This window comes from Euprymna scolopes, chromosome 6 (assembly GCF_053919585.1).
Source record: "Euprymna scolopes isolate OS-2025 chromosome 6, ASM5391958v1, whole genome shotgun sequence".
Taxonomy (NCBI): domain Eukaryota; kingdom Metazoa; phylum Mollusca; class Cephalopoda; order Sepiida; family Sepiolidae; genus Euprymna; species Euprymna scolopes.
Window position 1 is genome coordinate 114007596 of NC_136487.1, and position 17318 is coordinate 114024913.

General features: G+C 32.3%; 1 protein-coding gene across 1 annotated transcript in view; it reads left to right on the forward strand.

The window, feature by feature from the left end:
- The window catches only part of LOC145277890 (uncharacterized), a 93513-nt gene that overhangs the window by 43163 nt on the left and 33032 nt on the right, over positions 1-17318 (forward strand). Inside the window, exon 2 of the mRNA XM_080129882.1 lies at positions 12499-12605. The gene's annotated coding sequence lies outside the window, so the exon portion shown is untranslated. The remainder of the gene's footprint in view (positions 1-12498; positions 12606-17318) is intronic.

A 17318-nucleotide genomic window follows, 5' to 3' on the forward strand; every position in this document is an offset into this window, starting at 1 on the left:
TAAGCTATTTCCTCTTCCTTTGTCTATTCCCCTCCCTCTCTGCACTTAGTGGCTCAAATCCACCCCAGGGCCACTTTATAGTATCACATTATCATGTCAAAAGAAGGAAAAAATCCTGCTCAAGTGATTACATGTTTTTTTAAAACCATTTACATAACTTTTTTATTTTTATTTATATATCTGTTTAAGCTTTTTTTTTTTTTTTGTCAGTGTACTAGAAGGAATTCAGTTGATTACAACCCTTTCTGCATGTTCTTTACATTACAATAGTACAACCCTGAATCCGATGGCGCAATACTACACCGTTCAATACTGTAAAACTGAAACAAAGCGCTGTTCTGCTTGAAAAGGGCGCCATTTTCTTCTTATTCATATTTATATCGATTCTTTGCTTTAAAAAACTAAAGTAATTACCTGTTTACTTTTTTAATATCCCATTTTGCTGTTTCGGATTATTTTACTAAAGTAAGTAAAGCTTCATTATTTTTCAAAACTGTTTTTGTTTCTTTGTTTTTCGATATTTCGTCGATATTATTTAGTAAGAGTGTTTAGCAGAAAAGCCAACAAACGACTACCCGAAAAAATAAATATACAAGAAATAAATGTTACCATAGTCAATAAGAGTTCAGTTCATGTTTTTTTTGTTTTGAAATAGTTTTTAATGCTCTTTACTTGAAATAATTTCAGCGAACCGAAATTAAAACAAAATTTGAGGCGATAACTACTTAAATGCATTTTTATATAAACTACACATGCCATAATCAAATATTCCTCAAGCACAAAATAACTGAAAACATTAAAATATGTTTATAAATATTCCTTATGTTGACGGAACTCTCTTAAATTGTTAACACAGAATGTTCAGGTGCCCTTCCTTCAAATTGAAAACGCGGCTCTCCATTTCAAAGTCACTGCCATTTGGATTTTTTTTTTTTTAAACCGGTTCGTGAATTAAAAAAAAAAATTATTTTTACAAACTACTTAAAAATACAAACCAATGAACTTTTCTACCATAAAAGTAACTTTTATTGACTATGGTAACATTTATTTCTTGTATATTTATATTATTATATATATAACACTTTCTCTTTGTAAGGAAACATCATGTTGGTCACTCTTGGCTACAAAGTTGATATAAAAAATATATTTTCGCAAAAATTATCTTTACTTTCATCATATTTTGCTTAGGGTAAAATTTTTGAGTATCAAAACCTATCTCTTTACAACCTATCATACTTTCATCAATCACAGTCCATTTTCTGTAGGCTGTTTTTGAACCCAGTCTGCTAGTATATATATATATATATATATATATATATATATATATTTTATAGAGTGTAATAGACAGGGTCAAAATGAGCAAAGTCTCAGTAAAATATATTGAAAGGTGCTGTGCTCTGAGTATTGCAGTTATGATAAGCTCAATAGGTGTAATTACCTAGAGCTATATACATAGAAAAGGGTGAGGGATTAATAATTGTGAAATTATCAATCAGGTTTTCAAAGGAGGAAACATAACAAAATTATGTTTATATGTACGATCGTTTCAGAGACAATATCCTTTTATTCATTCGATATTTACAAATAAATTCGAGAAATAAGTAAAGTATTTCTGGATATCGTGTGCTCATCAGCATAAATAGAAGGGGGGGGCGGAGAAAACACCAAATTTTATTATTATATACTTATTGAAGTAAATATAGTTTATGAACCTAAAATAAAAAATTTAAGTGAAATTCAATTCTTTTGTTTTATATTCTCCTCCCTCCGTTTTTATTTATGCTGATGAGGAGACGAGATCCAGAAATGTTTTACTTATTTCTCGGTGTTTTTATTTGTAAATATTGAATGAATAAAAGGATATCGTTTCCGAAACGATCGTACATATAAACATGATTTGGTTATGTTTCCTCCTATGAAAACTTGATTGATAATTTCACACACTTTATATATATATTATATATAGGCATTTAATAATTATATATATATGTATATATATATATATATATATATATATATATATATATATATATATACTAGCAGAGAGCCTCAACATTGCTTGGGATTGAATGATAATCAATGAGAGTTTCACACTCTCATATTTTTATTGTCATTGAAATTTGTGAAATTGCCCATTTTTTTCAATCGAATTGATTGCCTGCTCTAGTTGGGGGACCCATCACGGTTCACTGGGAGGAAATTTCATATGCCTCCCAACAGTGACTTAGTTCACAATACATTGTAGTCTATATTGCACTGTAGAGAACCTACTGTTGATTTTATAAAAAGTATTTTTATATATAATGACTTGAATCAAAGTTTAAAATTCAAAAGTTAAGTATCATGGTTCAGTTGTGCTCTAAACAGAAACATTCATTTCAAACACACCCCTGAATCTACTGTTGATTTTATATGCCGGGCCTTTCTGTTTGTGTGGTAATAAAACTTTTCAAATGCATTTGTGGTGTTAGGTTGTGCAAGGTGTTAACTTTGGTCAAAATCGCCTGCTCCTTCTTTCATTGGATATTTTTGATTATAGATACTTATAGATTATCAATACTTATTGAAGGCATTCAGATACAAAACCTGTCTAAGAACACTGGCAGATATGTAAAGTAATTTCCTAAAAATCTGCCCAGCCATTGGAGAGTCTATAGAGAATGAACTCACACACACGCAAAGTTTCTTTTATATAATAGTGTGTGTACGTGTACATATATATATATAATTATTAAATACCTACAGACACTAGTATTTTATCCTTTCGGGAAATATCAGTGCAGGGTGTCACAATTAACACTGGTCAACCGATTTGAACCCGGCAATGAAGCCATTTCTGACTCCATTAGCAATATATATATGATGAAAAAGAAGTGAACCATATTCGGATGTTATGAAATAAATAAGTCGATTAAAACTCAAGAAAAAAGTGAACCATATTAAAATGTTATAAAATAAGTCGATTAAAAAAAAACAAAAAAAAAAAAAAAACTTTTTCTTACTATTACATCATTTCTACAAAATCTTTTCCTTCTTTCAGACTTATATCCTTGAAAAGTCTGTCTGACGAAAAGCACTTCGGATTTTATTACATTTTGTGATTTTTTTTATTTTTTTTATTTTATCAACTTATTTATTTTATAACATCCGAATATGGTTTACTTCTTTTCCATCATTTTAAAATTTTGTTATTCTATTAAAGATATATATAAACTGTGTCAATCGTTTTATTGCAGATTAGTAAAATATCAATATTTCACTAAATATATGTCACAAAAATAAAAATTGTATAATCAGATGACTGCTTCAAGATTAGTTATTTTCCATAATTTTATTTGAATTCATGCGATATTCACAAAGTTATCACATTTTATTCTTTATCAAGGAATTTCCACTGTCCATCGCTTTATTGCAAATCTCTTCAAATGTTGTATTAGCGCAAAAATACAATTTCTAATCATGAAAACTTAATTATTTATCGCCATATCCACTATTTTTTAAAATAACTTTAAACGCATCCTTTGAAGTGAATTGCTCTCCTGCCTCATAAACATCTCTTTTTAATATTGACCAGAGATGTTCAATGGGATTAAGCTCCAGAGAACACGGTGGCCAGATCATGAAGGTTTCTCCAAAGAAACCCATAGATCCAAGGAAGGCTGCAGTCACCCAACAGAATGGGATCGTACATTGTCATGTATAAAAATTATCTGAAAGCAACATGACAATGGGAGTCCATCTAGCCATGATGACGAATGTTTATCCAAAAAGGCTGTGTACGCATTGCTGGTAAGTTCTATACCCTCTGGAACTCAGAATGGTCCAACCAACTTATCCCCAATGATTCCGGCCCAAAGCATGATGCCTCCACCTTCTTGTTGACGATGAACTGTGTAAAGGGTTGGAGTTCCGTTCAAGTTCCAAACTTTGGCCCATCTATCCGGACCATCAAGAGTAGCACATGTCTCCTCTGTAAATAGAATACATTGGAAATCCATTTTCATGTAATTCTGTGCCCAAGCCATTCGCTTTTCCCGATGTTGTTTGCTCAATGGAGGCCTTGGAATAGCTTTGATGTTCCTTGCCATCTCATTCAACCCATTACATCGGGCCTGCCTGGATCTTGGAGCAGTTCCAGCTCTTGCAAAAATGGAAGCACTGGTGCTGTTTGGGGTTTCGGTTGACTTTCCTACGAATTTTCCGAATATCACGATGTGAAAGGTTTCTTCTGGTGCCTTTATCCTTTCTGGATTTGGTGTTGGGGTTGTTCATCAATAACGCCAAAGTTCTTGGATCCCTTTCCAGCTCCATAGCTAAATCTTTGATAAACAATCCTTCTGTGAGTCCAGCAACAATCTTTTCCTTTTCGATAACCGTTAATTGCCCCTTTTTTGGCATTTTAAAAGACCTGCAATAAAGCAATGGACAGTATAAATTACTTAATGATAAATAAAATGTTATAACTTTGTGAATATCACATGGATTTGAATAACATTTTGGGAAATAACTAACCTTGAAAAAGTCATTTGATGATACAATTTTCATTTTTTTGTCACATATATTTAGTGAAATATTGATATTTTACTGATCTGCAATAAAGCGATTGACGCAGTTATATATATATATATATATATATATACTAGCATGGGTGCCCAGCGTTGCCCAGGTATTTAGAAGTGTATGCTGAGCAAAAAAAAAAAAAAAGCGGTCAATTTTTTAAACTTTGACCCCTAATAATACCCTTAAAATTTATTGTTTTGGGTTCAAATCAAGTTATTAAGTTAGATCCATGTCCAAGGAACCTATATCTAAAATTTCAAGTGTTTAGACCCAAAATTGTCGGAGGAGTTTGGTAGAGTTCTCAAAGGTCAAATCGTTGAACTTTGACCCCTCAATCGACAAATTTCTGGGCGAAAACTGATCCCAAAGATTTTCCCAAATCTCAGTACCCTGTATATCGAATTTCGAGTCTGTAGACTTAAAATTGACAGTTATTGCGTAGGGAAATGTACAGACACAAACACAGACAGACACTTTCACTTTTATAGATATATAGATAATATGCATATAAAATCAACTAGTTCCTGTGACTGTCCATTTAAATAAATCTTGTTAAAAGCTAAACAATCAGTGTCAGAGTGAGTTTATTAACAAATGATCAAAAACCTGGATTCACAGCAATGGCACCAAGAGCGGCAACAGGGGGTATAAAAGATTTATACAATAATTGGTGAGATGAATAATACAACAGATGGAATATATGCCATGTAATTTAAAATATTTTTGGACATCATCATGAGATTACATCTACTAACATATTCAGTTCATCTTGAATACAGGAATTATAATTATATTGAACTAGAAGAATATCTGTTCCAGGATTAGTAAAATTTTCCCCCAAACATTGCACCACTTTTATGTCCCCTTACAAAGAATAAAATCGAGATTTAATACTACTAAACCTTATGTCTAGAATCCTTATTCCAATTTTGATCAAAATCCATCACATGATTTTGATTATAGAAAACCAGTAAAATTTCAGGCTTAGGCTTAATATATTTCAAGAAGAAATTGAATTTCAGGAAATGTTGCTTTGTTGGTGTCCAATGGCTTTGAATTAGATTCAATGCAAGTTTGATAGATTTGAATTTTCAAATCGGAGCTTGTTCCCATATTGTACCCCTGTAAAATCATTTTAAAATACTCAAAGGAAACTGGATTTATGAAACTATTTATTAATTGATTTCTATTTATTAATTGATTTATTAAAATTTCACAAAAATCAGTGTTTTTATCCTCTTTGCACAAAACTAGAATAAACTAAATGCAACCTACATTTAGACCCCTTATGCCTAACGGCTGTTCCAAAATTCATAATTATCACAGTTAATTAGTTTAGGATTGAATCCTGTGCATACAAATAAAGAAACATACCAAACTTTATAAAGACGAATACATTGATTTTTCAAGTATTTATTTTTGTTTCTTGTAATGTATAATGGTACCAGCATATGTTAACCACGTTGATATCAGTAATTATATTATACCAAGCTTTCAATTCTTTTTTTTTTTTATTTTTGTCTCTAGAAAATATCTTTTTACCAAAGAGAAAAATCAATTTCTTCTCTGTATTTTTAACACAGATTTTTACACACATATTGTTCTGTAGTGGACATGGTTATTGGCTCTGCTACTTGTGACGTCAAATTTTTTTTTTTTTTTTTTTTTTTAGAGTGGACCGCTTGCTCATGATGAGCACATGTATATTATGTGACCTGCTTTTTTAAACAAGGTTTACCTTTTCTAATTGTTGCTTATTTTCTGGCTTGGAATCTTTCCACATGACATTTATTATTGGCTAGTCTTTCATCTCGAAGTGGTATATTTATTTTTAGCTCTTTACATCAAGTGGCTTCATGCCTTGTCTGGAGCAATTTCCATTTAAAAAAAAAAAAAAAAAAGGGCCAAACCTTCTCTGACTTTATATGCAATTGCTTCTCTGGATGTGAGGGAATAAAAACCTGCAATCTGACAAATATAATGAGGAGGACTTCATGCAGACCAGCCAATCCTGTAACACTATCTACATAAACTCCGCAGATGTCCGGTTCACTCAACAACAAGCAGTGTGAATCAAATTTAAAAAGTTTTGTTTCATAATGAACATTTCACTTTCTAGCTGAGTTTTTCTTTAATTTGTATATAGTTTTTTTAATGTTTTGTTTAACATTTTTTTGTTGTTCAACATATTACTACTGTTATAACATGACTACTATAACTGCTATTTCTGTTTCAAATTGTTTTGCTTTAGCTGCTATTTATTTCTTTAAAGAAAAAAAAAAAGACAAAGAAATTACATAAAAAATTGAGTAGTTATCTAAAGTATATAATTATCTAAATGAGTAAATACAAAAGTTTTGTCCACTTGTCCAAAATATATGAACATTAAAACTAGTCAGGCTTATTTAATACAATGATACAACATAGTTTGAAATACTGTACATATAATAATTTGCTACACTGCAACAAAGATATGTTTCTAAAATGCTTTCTAATGAATTATTCTGTGTTATCCATTTGTAGTTTTTATTGTCCTATTTGATTAGATATACACAATAGCTTTATCAATATTATTATTTAGAATATTAATTAAATCCTTTCTCTCTAATAGGCTTATAAGAGTAATCATCGATGGGCAGAAATCAGAAGCTTGTAGTATCAATGCTGGCGTCTCTCGGGTTTCCATCCTGGACCAAACTCCTTCTTTATCTTCATCAATGATCTCCCAAGTCATGTTCTTAGATCATTTGTAGACATTTATGCAGACGGCATTACAATCTATGGCAACACTTCAAGAGCCGGCAATAACCAAGATCTTTTTGATTCTCTCTTTTCTGATCTTGAGTACATGGTGCAATGTGAAAAAAAGGTGGTTGGTTAATTTTAATGCATCTAAAACCAAGCTTCTCTCTTTTCATCATCAACGCTCTGACCCCCATTAGTCTTCAATTGAAATAAACGGCTCTTGTCTTGAGGAAGCTTCATGTCTTGACAAGCTTCTCAGACTGATCTTCACTCCTGATTTGAAATGGAACACGTACATCAAATCCGTTGCCAATGTTGCTGGAAAAATAGGTGGATCATTCTCCTGCTCTAATAGATATCTCACTGCTGATGCAATCCTTCACCTGTATTAAAGCCAAGTGCGTTCTAAAATGGAGTACTGTTGTCACATCTGGGCAGGAGCTGTTTGGCGTGCCCTATCCAGCCTTGATAGAGCTCAAAATTGGTTTTGAAATCTAGTAGGTGATGCCCTTTTCACTTCCCTGCAACCTCTTTTCCACAGAAGAAATGTTGCGAGCCTGTCTCTGCTCTTTAGTTATCTATGGTTCCCCCTTGCTTAACTTTCACAAAAAAAAACACTTGACTAGCTACAACCGCTATAAACAATTTCTCCCACTCTATCTGTGCCTAAATCTAAATGCAGATTCCATGAATAAAGTTTCTTTCCTCAAACTGTCTACCTGTAGAACACTATTCTACTGGACTGCTTCTCGTCTGACTACAATATCATAGCCTTCAAGTCCAATGTTCTTGTTGAGCCGTTCCCTTAAATAATCAAATTCTACTCAATTTACACCATTAGTGATTACTACACTACCACCTTACATTCATTAACCCTTATCCTCGAGTGACCGTTGGCCCTTGATAAGTGGTGACTCCCTTGTAAAAAAAAAAAAAAAAAAAAAAAATAGAAAATGATTTAATAAAAAAAAAAAAAAGGATAATCGTCCCAAAATCTTGTTAGTTTCATTTATTTTCAAGGGAGGTAATTATAATTTTTATTTTCATTATTTTCTTATTTATACACAATAGTTTTGTTGATATTATTATTGTTATTATTATTATTATTATTATTATTATTATGCTGACATTTGTTGAGCTTTTGGACAGCGCTTGTTTTTGGCTTGTTTAAAAGTATTTGTTGTGTTGGTAGTGTTAATTGACAGGGATCTCGACATGAACACCTTGATCCCCTTTAGATGTGAGAAAGGAAATTGCCAGTAAAATAGAGATTTTAAAGTCTACCAGTGATGAATGCCATCTCCTTCATGGACATGAACCAATGGCTCAGCAACTAAAGCCAAGGAGAAATTTCCTCAGCTATGTCAAACCCTTAACAATATATCAGAAATAAAGCTGACTATAGCTGTGGACCATACACTTAAAGAATGGGTCCCTTCTACTGACATGGGAATTCTCCCTTCTGAGTTACTCCTTCCTGGTTCAGTAAAAAGCACTCAACCATCTGAGAACAGGAATGGGATGATGAAAAGTTGGTATGACTAGATCGGGTTTATTAAAACTGACCCAACCATCTGCAAATGTGGAGAGAAGGATGATACGATGCAAAACCGCCTTGTCTGCACAACTAATGCAGCTTGAAAGTACAACAAATAAAGCAACAAAAGTTGAAATTGTCGTACGACCACATGCTTCAAAGATACGCAAAGAAAATTATCAAAATTAACTATACTCCACCGACACTTAAAAAATTGCTTTTTTTTTTTTTTATTTTTAATTTTAAGCATTTATTTCCTTTTTTTTTTGTTGTGGAAATTAAATAACTTCTTTAAAATTATCTAATTAAATAGCTTATTTTTGACCCTACCAGACTTTAGCTACTGAACCTAATTTGCCCTGTGCCTGGACTCCTGGGCAAAATTGTGAAAAAAATTCAAACGCGTTAAAATTTTTTGCCGCCAGCATTCAGCCTTTGTGTGCCAGTCTGCCCAACAGGTGAGCCCTCCTTCATGTACAGACCCACTTGCATCATCAGAATTATCATCATTTTCTCCTTCATCAATATATTCATCATCACTAGCGTTACTTGATTCAGAAACATACTCCTAATCAAATTCGCCTTCGCCTGAATCAGAATTTGTCACTTTATCCAACAATTGTTGCACCGTGAAACTCCTTGGTCTCACTCTTTTACTTGTCGAAGTGCTTGGTTCGTCACTAGTTTGCTTGATGGCTACAAAACAACTCACAACTCTGCCAAAATAAAGGAAGTCATTTGCAGGATGTTTGGCTTGCGCTAAATTGAGGCTAAGCAGCGATTGGGTAGCTATTTTTAGCTCCATGATAACACAAGAACACGTGGTTGGAAAAATACCGGTTTAGCGGTAACTTGTTATGTAGCATGTTTAGAAATTACCAGTATATCGGTAATTCGGTTTGGTAGGGTTGAGTCAAATAAAAATATTAAGCGCGTGTTAAAATAATTTAGAATATCCAAAATCTCTATTTCCCATTATTCCTGATACACAGAAAATATTGCAAAACAGAATTATTTGTTATATTCAAATCCGAACAATCATTGAATTAACAAACAATAAAAAAATGTTTAATTAATAAAATCCTCTTTTTCAAAACCAATATGCAAATTAGTTAACCGTGTAATTGTTGCATATACAACAAGCCGTATAAAAAAAGCTGGTGCATCTTGCATAAGTTGAAATAGGATGTTTTGACTTTGCCATCAGTGTGAAGATGGGTTCCACTTTCACGATTATTCATGTATGTAATATTAAAAGTTCAATAAATAGCATGTTAACAGTAACTCAATACCAGCTATGGCTGAAACAATTGTACACAAGTGTTATCAATAAAACTCAACATCTTGAAATGAACAATAACATGCGTGTCTATTACTTGTGAAGTGGTGAATTATGAGATATCTGACTATCAATACGATAGCATGTGTGTTGTTTTGTGTGTTGCACTTACATCTTTTTTCTTCAGAGTGACTGTCGTTTAATTGTTATGACCTGCCATTTGTTGTAATAAACAATTTTACCAAGAATTCTTCATAAGTTTTGATTTCAGCTTCGATTATGGCTGATGACACTCCAGTCATCTATTTTTTTTTTATAAATAATTTTACCAAGAATTCTGCATAAGTTTTGGTTTTGGCTTCAATTATAACTCAAGTTATATGTGTATATATATATTTTTTTTTTTTCTTCATAAGTTTTGGTTTCAGTTTCGATTCAAGCTGATGCGCCAAATAATCCAAATTCAATCCAATCTATACCATTAACGATTACTACACCACCACTTTACATTCATTAACCCCTATCCTCAAGTGACTCCCTTGTAAAAAAAAAAAAAAATGGCAATAGATGAGCACTCGGTCATGAAAAAAGTATATTTGAATAATGAAGCTATTGAGGTTGTGTTGTAATTCTGTAAGGGCCTGAAAGAAAGACACAACTCTGTATTTAATAAAAACAAAATATTTTGAACAGAAAATCAAATGCAACAAATGAAGAGTGTTTTGGGACACGTCAATCTGATAACAAGTGCAAACATAACTTGTTCTAACACTGGAACACATATCCCCTTTCCTCCTCCCTGATCTTTATAGTGAGTGAAAGTGTGCATTATTATCCATAAGGTGGACATACCACAACAGATTGTTAAGATGTTTTGTTACCTTGTAGATACTATTGGATCATGGGGTGGAGCAGGTACCAGTGTGATTGCAGGAGTTCAAGGAATTTCTGCTTTTAATCACCAGCAGAGCATTATTCACTGTCTACCAAGGCCCACTTTTTTTTTTTCAAAGGATTATTAAAGAAATATGTTTAATGAAAAACATAAATTTTAGCACTTTAAATTCTTGTAACTTTTGAACATCTGATGGTATTTATAGAATTTTAATGAGTCGAGTTTCTTATAAACAGATCAGATAAAATAACAATTAGCTAAAAAGAAAAAAAAAAGAACTTGTAATGTTAAATGTATTTCACTACAATTTCTTAAAAGAATTCTTTAAGTATTCAAACCCAGACAACTAATATGAAACATTTTAAATAATCGCCTAAAAATAAAAATCAATGTTTTAAATTGAAGAATAGGAAGGGAAGGGAAAAGAAGAGAAAAACTTAACTTTGTAGATGGATTCTTTATATGTGGCATTAATTTACATATGAGGTGACAAGCAGCTATAAGGAGGATAAGTTGGAGAGGAATAAGGAGGATAAGTTGGAGAGGACAGAGCATCAAGATTTTAACAGCCAAGAGAGACAATAGGAGTTAATGTTGTGAATTTACAGTTTAAGTTAAAAAGAGTTGGTACGAATTGCAGTGTTGGTTAGGAGTATGGTCCCTATCATAGTAACCCCTTATGCTTCAGTGGTAATATGCTTTGTTTGGGTTGAACAGAAAAATAAATAATGTACTTAGCTAAAATTTATTAAAAAGAATTCTATAAAAGTAGTGTGACTTTGATAAATCCTAATATGAAAGATTTTTAAATAATCACCTAAAAATAAAAATCAGCAAGGTAGATAACTCTAGCTTCATAGTCGTCGCTTTAGTGGTAATGTCTTGTATGGGTTAAACAAAAGTAAAGATAAATAAAAAATTAAATGCTCTCTGGTAATTAACCAGACTTTTATATTGCAATAAAATAACTTTTCTTTATAATATAACTAACTAGCATTTCAGCCCGGCCTTGCCCGGGTGTTTTGAGGCTGAGCAAAAAAAAAACAAAAAAATAAAAACAAAAATGGTGAATTTTTTTTAATTTGACCCCTATTATGACCCCTTAAAATTTATTGTTTTGGGCTCAAATCAAGTTATTAAGTTAGATCCATTTCCAAGGAACCGATATCTAAAATTTCAAGTGTTTAGACCCAAAATTTTCAGAGGAGTTTGATAGAGTTCTCAAAAGTCAAATTGTTGAACTTTGACCCCTTAATCGCCAAATTTCTGGCTGAAAACGATCACAAAGATTTTCCCAAATCTCAGTACCCTGTATATCAAATTTCGAGTCTGTAGACTGAAAATTGACAGTTATTGCGAAGGAAAATGTACACAGACAGAGAGACAAACAGACACGTTCACTTTTTATAGATATATAGATATCTTTTCTTGTTACTAAAAATTATATTTTCATCTTTTTGTCTTTATTTTTTTTTTCTTCAGATGCTACATTATCTCTGAACTCAATCTCATTACACCTATGCACATTAGAATTTATACCTCAGCTGCTTTGGCAATTGGCTGAGGTGACCAGTTTCTTTGATTCACTGGTAAGTTTTGAGTTTTGTTTATTTATTTTTGTTCAAATCATTAAATCAAATAAAAGTACAGAATAATTAACACTTGATACCTCATGAATAAAAAGAAAAACACTGCATAATTTATATAAAATGCAGGTTCTTGTATGATGTATGTACCTGTGATGAAACAAAAATGTATATTTCCAAAATTCAGTTTTATTTTTAAATAAGAGAATAAAAAAAGCAGATCTGAAAAAGCAGATCTCAATAAAAAAAAAAAAAGCAGATCTCAAAAAACAGATCTCAATAAAAAAAAAAAAGCAAATTTCAAAAAATCAAATCACAAAAAAGCAAATCTAAAAAAAACAAAAAACAAATTTCAAAAAACAAAGGAGATAATTGAGCAATAATTCAAAACTTGTGAGATTTATGTACAAATTCTTGTTAATCGCTTAAAAATGATTTTTGTTATAAAAATAAAACTACTTGATCAATTTACGTAATTTTTGGAATATAATATTTTTGTTTCACCACAGGTACATGCATCATACAGATTTTAAAAAGTATTTGTTGTCATATGCATAACAATAAAATTCTAGTTTTAATATTTATAGCACTATTTCGGATTTTTTTCTTTTATCAAATCTTTTTTTTTCAATAATCAACAACTGTGGACGCAGCAACCATCAAATGTACTTTCAATTGCTGAGAAGACAGATTTGATAGAAGAAAAAGATATGAAATGAATAAATAAAATTTTAATTTTTGATTTCAAATTAAAGTTGAACACATATCTGATGAAAGGCAATATTCTCGAAATATTATATGAGACTTTCATTTCATTTTCATTTCACTGGTACAAGTAAGAATATAATATAATGTAATAAGAGTATAAAAACACAAACACACACACACACACACACACACACATATTGTATTAATAAAAAAAGGTGAAGCTGCAGAGTTCATTCCACTATTATAGTTTTTTAATTCACTTCATTTTGTATTTATCTGTTACACTTCTGCATTGTATTAAATTACCTTTATATACACACTAAACAATGTTTCATGCAAACTATATTAAGTTCTTAATATAAAAAAAGAATGTTATAAATATTAAAACTAGTTGAACTAGGTAAAGAATTTCATTTCAATGCATTTGATATAAATTGTGTAGTTTTTTTTGTTTTAGTTTACAAGTCATTGAGCATTAACTATTCTGTACTTTACCTAAAATCATTTGGTTTTATAGTTTTTTTTTCTAAGAGTAAAAAAGAAAGAAGTTTTTTTTTTTGGGGGGGGGGGGGGTCTGTTTTTATTTTTTAAAAAATTACTACAAGGTGTTCCCAAAAAACTTAGCATGATTATTTTATACATGTATTTTTTTTTTTTTAACTAAAGCGTCACCATTTATCAACGTCAAACACCACTTAAGGATGAGACGGAATGATAGGTAAAAGACCTCTTCAGATAATCAAAGATAATTAATGAAATAAACTAAGTTTGGTTACTTGTGGGGATGGTATAAGACCGGAATTTGTTGACACTGAACTTGCAGACGACCATTTTGTAATCTGCAATTGCAAAGAAGCTCCATTTATAGAAATTTCACCTAATGTTAGGCACATCAAGGAAGACAGGAAAATTATTTTCCATAGTGTTAGTAAGACGAGTCTATGCTATGAATGTCTTACAGAGAGGAATTAGAGATTGGAGCTCAGTTGAGCATTTTCCATAAAAATAGAGTAGAAAAAGACTAGTATTAAAAACCGATACTGTGTCTAACTCTGTCCTTCTGGAAGCATAAGTAAATAGGGACTAGTGTTAGCTAGATAAGGAGAAATGAGACGGCAGAGGCTCTGAATGATTGAACCAGCACTTGTGTTACAAAAGAGTACGTCAATAATCATATAGACAAGATGTGTTTTTGCATCTTTCAGTCTGTACATCACGTTTGTCCATCGAAGATGGCCATGATCATGCAATTGTTCTGTGGGTTCAAAGATGGCCTTTTAAACCGATTCGAGCTCTGAAGTATTTCCTGCGCGTCTGACACCTGTGGGATAACTCTATATCAGAGGAACTGACTGCGCTGTCTTTTCTAATATCATGTTTTCTCTTGTGTTATTCATTGCGTGTGGATTCAGCAATTATAGCCCCTTTGTGAGTTGCAGCACGCCAAGAACATCTGTCTTGTGTTAGTTTTTCCCATGAGTTAAAATAAAAACTGAATTGCCCTTGAACCATTTCTGCTGTCCTCCTGTGGGTCTTTTTCCTTTGGAAATTTCACTGTTTGCGGAGCCTTGAATCAGGCATAGGGCATATATAACCTGCCCAACAAACCTGGTACTGCTGTTACATGGTGTGTACTGATGGAAGGTTTGACTGGGCTAAAACCTTCATGTCTGGTTCTTGCCTTGCCACTTGATTTTCAACCATCCATGGAGGCAGATCTTATGAAAATGGTTCAGTTTCTTGGCATGTCTGGCATATACAGTCAAAGTCTCACAAGCATACATGAGGATGGTAAGAATCGCAGCTCGGTATACTACAAAAAGATCTGTGCATATGAATATGATATCACACCAAGGTAAAAAAGGAAAGTTATTTTTCATTATTGTAGTAAAACTGGTTCATGTTGTGAATATTTTACAGGGAGGAACGAGAGATTAAAGCTAAGTCGAGCATTTCCATGAAAGTAACAATAAAATAGAGAGAGGTTAGCAACATCTTTTCTGTGATAAAAAACGAAAAAGATCATTCCCCAATAAATTTTGTAGTCGATTTTTAATTTTGTCTTTGAAATGGTGAGTGCTTTTAGTGGTGACTCCCCATATGTTGCTGTAGTATTCCATGTAATTGTTGGTAATTGAATTGTCTTTGAAGATATTAGCCTTTGCTCCAACGTGTCGTGATGTCCATTCATGTAAAATCCATTCACCTATGTGTCCACTCCAGAGAGCTTCACCACATGCTTGAGAACAAAACTTGCCCACATGTGGATTGTTCTATCGTGTATCATCACTAGGGCTAGGACAACAGCATATTCTTTTCTTTCTTTTGACTCTCATTGATATCTTATGTTTTTATGTAGAGTGATGTGGTTCTCGGTTGATTAATTGTGTCTACATATGTCGGATATATACTTCAGAGTAAAAACAATGAAAAGAATATTCTGTTGTCCAAGCCCTAGTCATCACATTTGTAGTTTAGCAGGTCATACTGAAGTACTTTCCAAAGGCATCTTCAGATTTGAATAAGTATAAACTCAACAAACCTGTACAATTTATACTTTCACAATTCTCCGTTCTCTGGGGTCAATAATGTGATGTTCTCTCTACCAATATACTAGTCAATGGTCACGATAAAAATTGCAACTATCTGTAAAGAATAGAGATTTTTGTTCAAAGATCTACTGTCTTCTATCTATACTTGTGCATATTAACAGGCTAACCTCATGAAGAATATAACTTTTTACTATAGACTAGCGGGGGTACCCGGCGTTGCCTAGGTGTTTGGAGGTGTAAAAGAAAAAAAAATGTTTTGGTAGGTAGGTAGGCTCAAACCTGAACCCTTGAGGTTAATAGGCTGAGGACTTACCGCCACACTACGATGGCAGAGAACTGAGAATGTGTGAAATAAAACCCTTAAAAAGTGATGTGACAGGTGCGTGTTTAATGAGGTCAAACATCACGCCACAGTGAATGAAACGCACTTAACGTTTATAAACACACAAGTGGCAGGTGCGCGCCGAACTTAATTCCGCACTGAATTTTAAGTGCGAGGTAGTTCTTTTGGGTTTGTTTTTTACCCAACTTTGTCTGGTTTTGTTTACCCAATGTGTTGGGGAAAACCAGCTCCCCCTTTATTAGGGGAGTGTCTAAATGAAAACAATTGTCTGATATGGCGGTGAAAACTGACAGTGACCAAATGTCCATTGTTTCTGGTAAGGCCGGGAACCGCTAATTAGTTTCAGATCAATTTCACTTTTATACGAAAAAACCCAACCAACACCTGGGAAGCCAAAATAGCAATAATTTTGTAAATGCCGAGGTAAATAAATCTAGCCGCGACGCGCGTTCGCAAATCGTAGATATTATTATCTAGGGGGTATATAAACACTTCTAAGCGATCGTAACCCTCCCAAGAACCCCCCGAAAAAAAGCCTTTCTTGGATATACAAAAATGCACGCACCTTTTTTATATATAGCTGGAAGGTAATTTCATTCTGGAGAGACTGTATTTTATTGATCACATAGAGGCTGATCAAATGTATGCCATCTCTATTTCTAAAAGATATTACTCACCTACGAACACTTTAGTAGATATGTATATAATATACATATATATGTATATAATATACATATATATGTATATATAATTGTTGGGACAATTAATCAGAATCAGAAAAGTCAAAACTTGGGGGGGGGGGTATTGGAATCAGAAAAATTTGTGCCTATTTTCTGATGCCAAAAAATATTCCTTCTTTTTTTTTTATTTTTTATTTGATTCTGCTGATAGTTATAATAAAATGATAAATATTTATTTTTCTTGAATAATCAGTAAAATTAGAATCTATAGATGCCACCCCCAACAAATGTATTTTTTACAATTGAAAAAATATATGCACATCTAACATGTGTTTTTACGATAATTAGGAAGAAATAACAATTTTATAGTTAAATATTTAGAGATTTATAAGGAATTGGAATCGAGAATTTAGTACAAAATCAGTAATTGTAT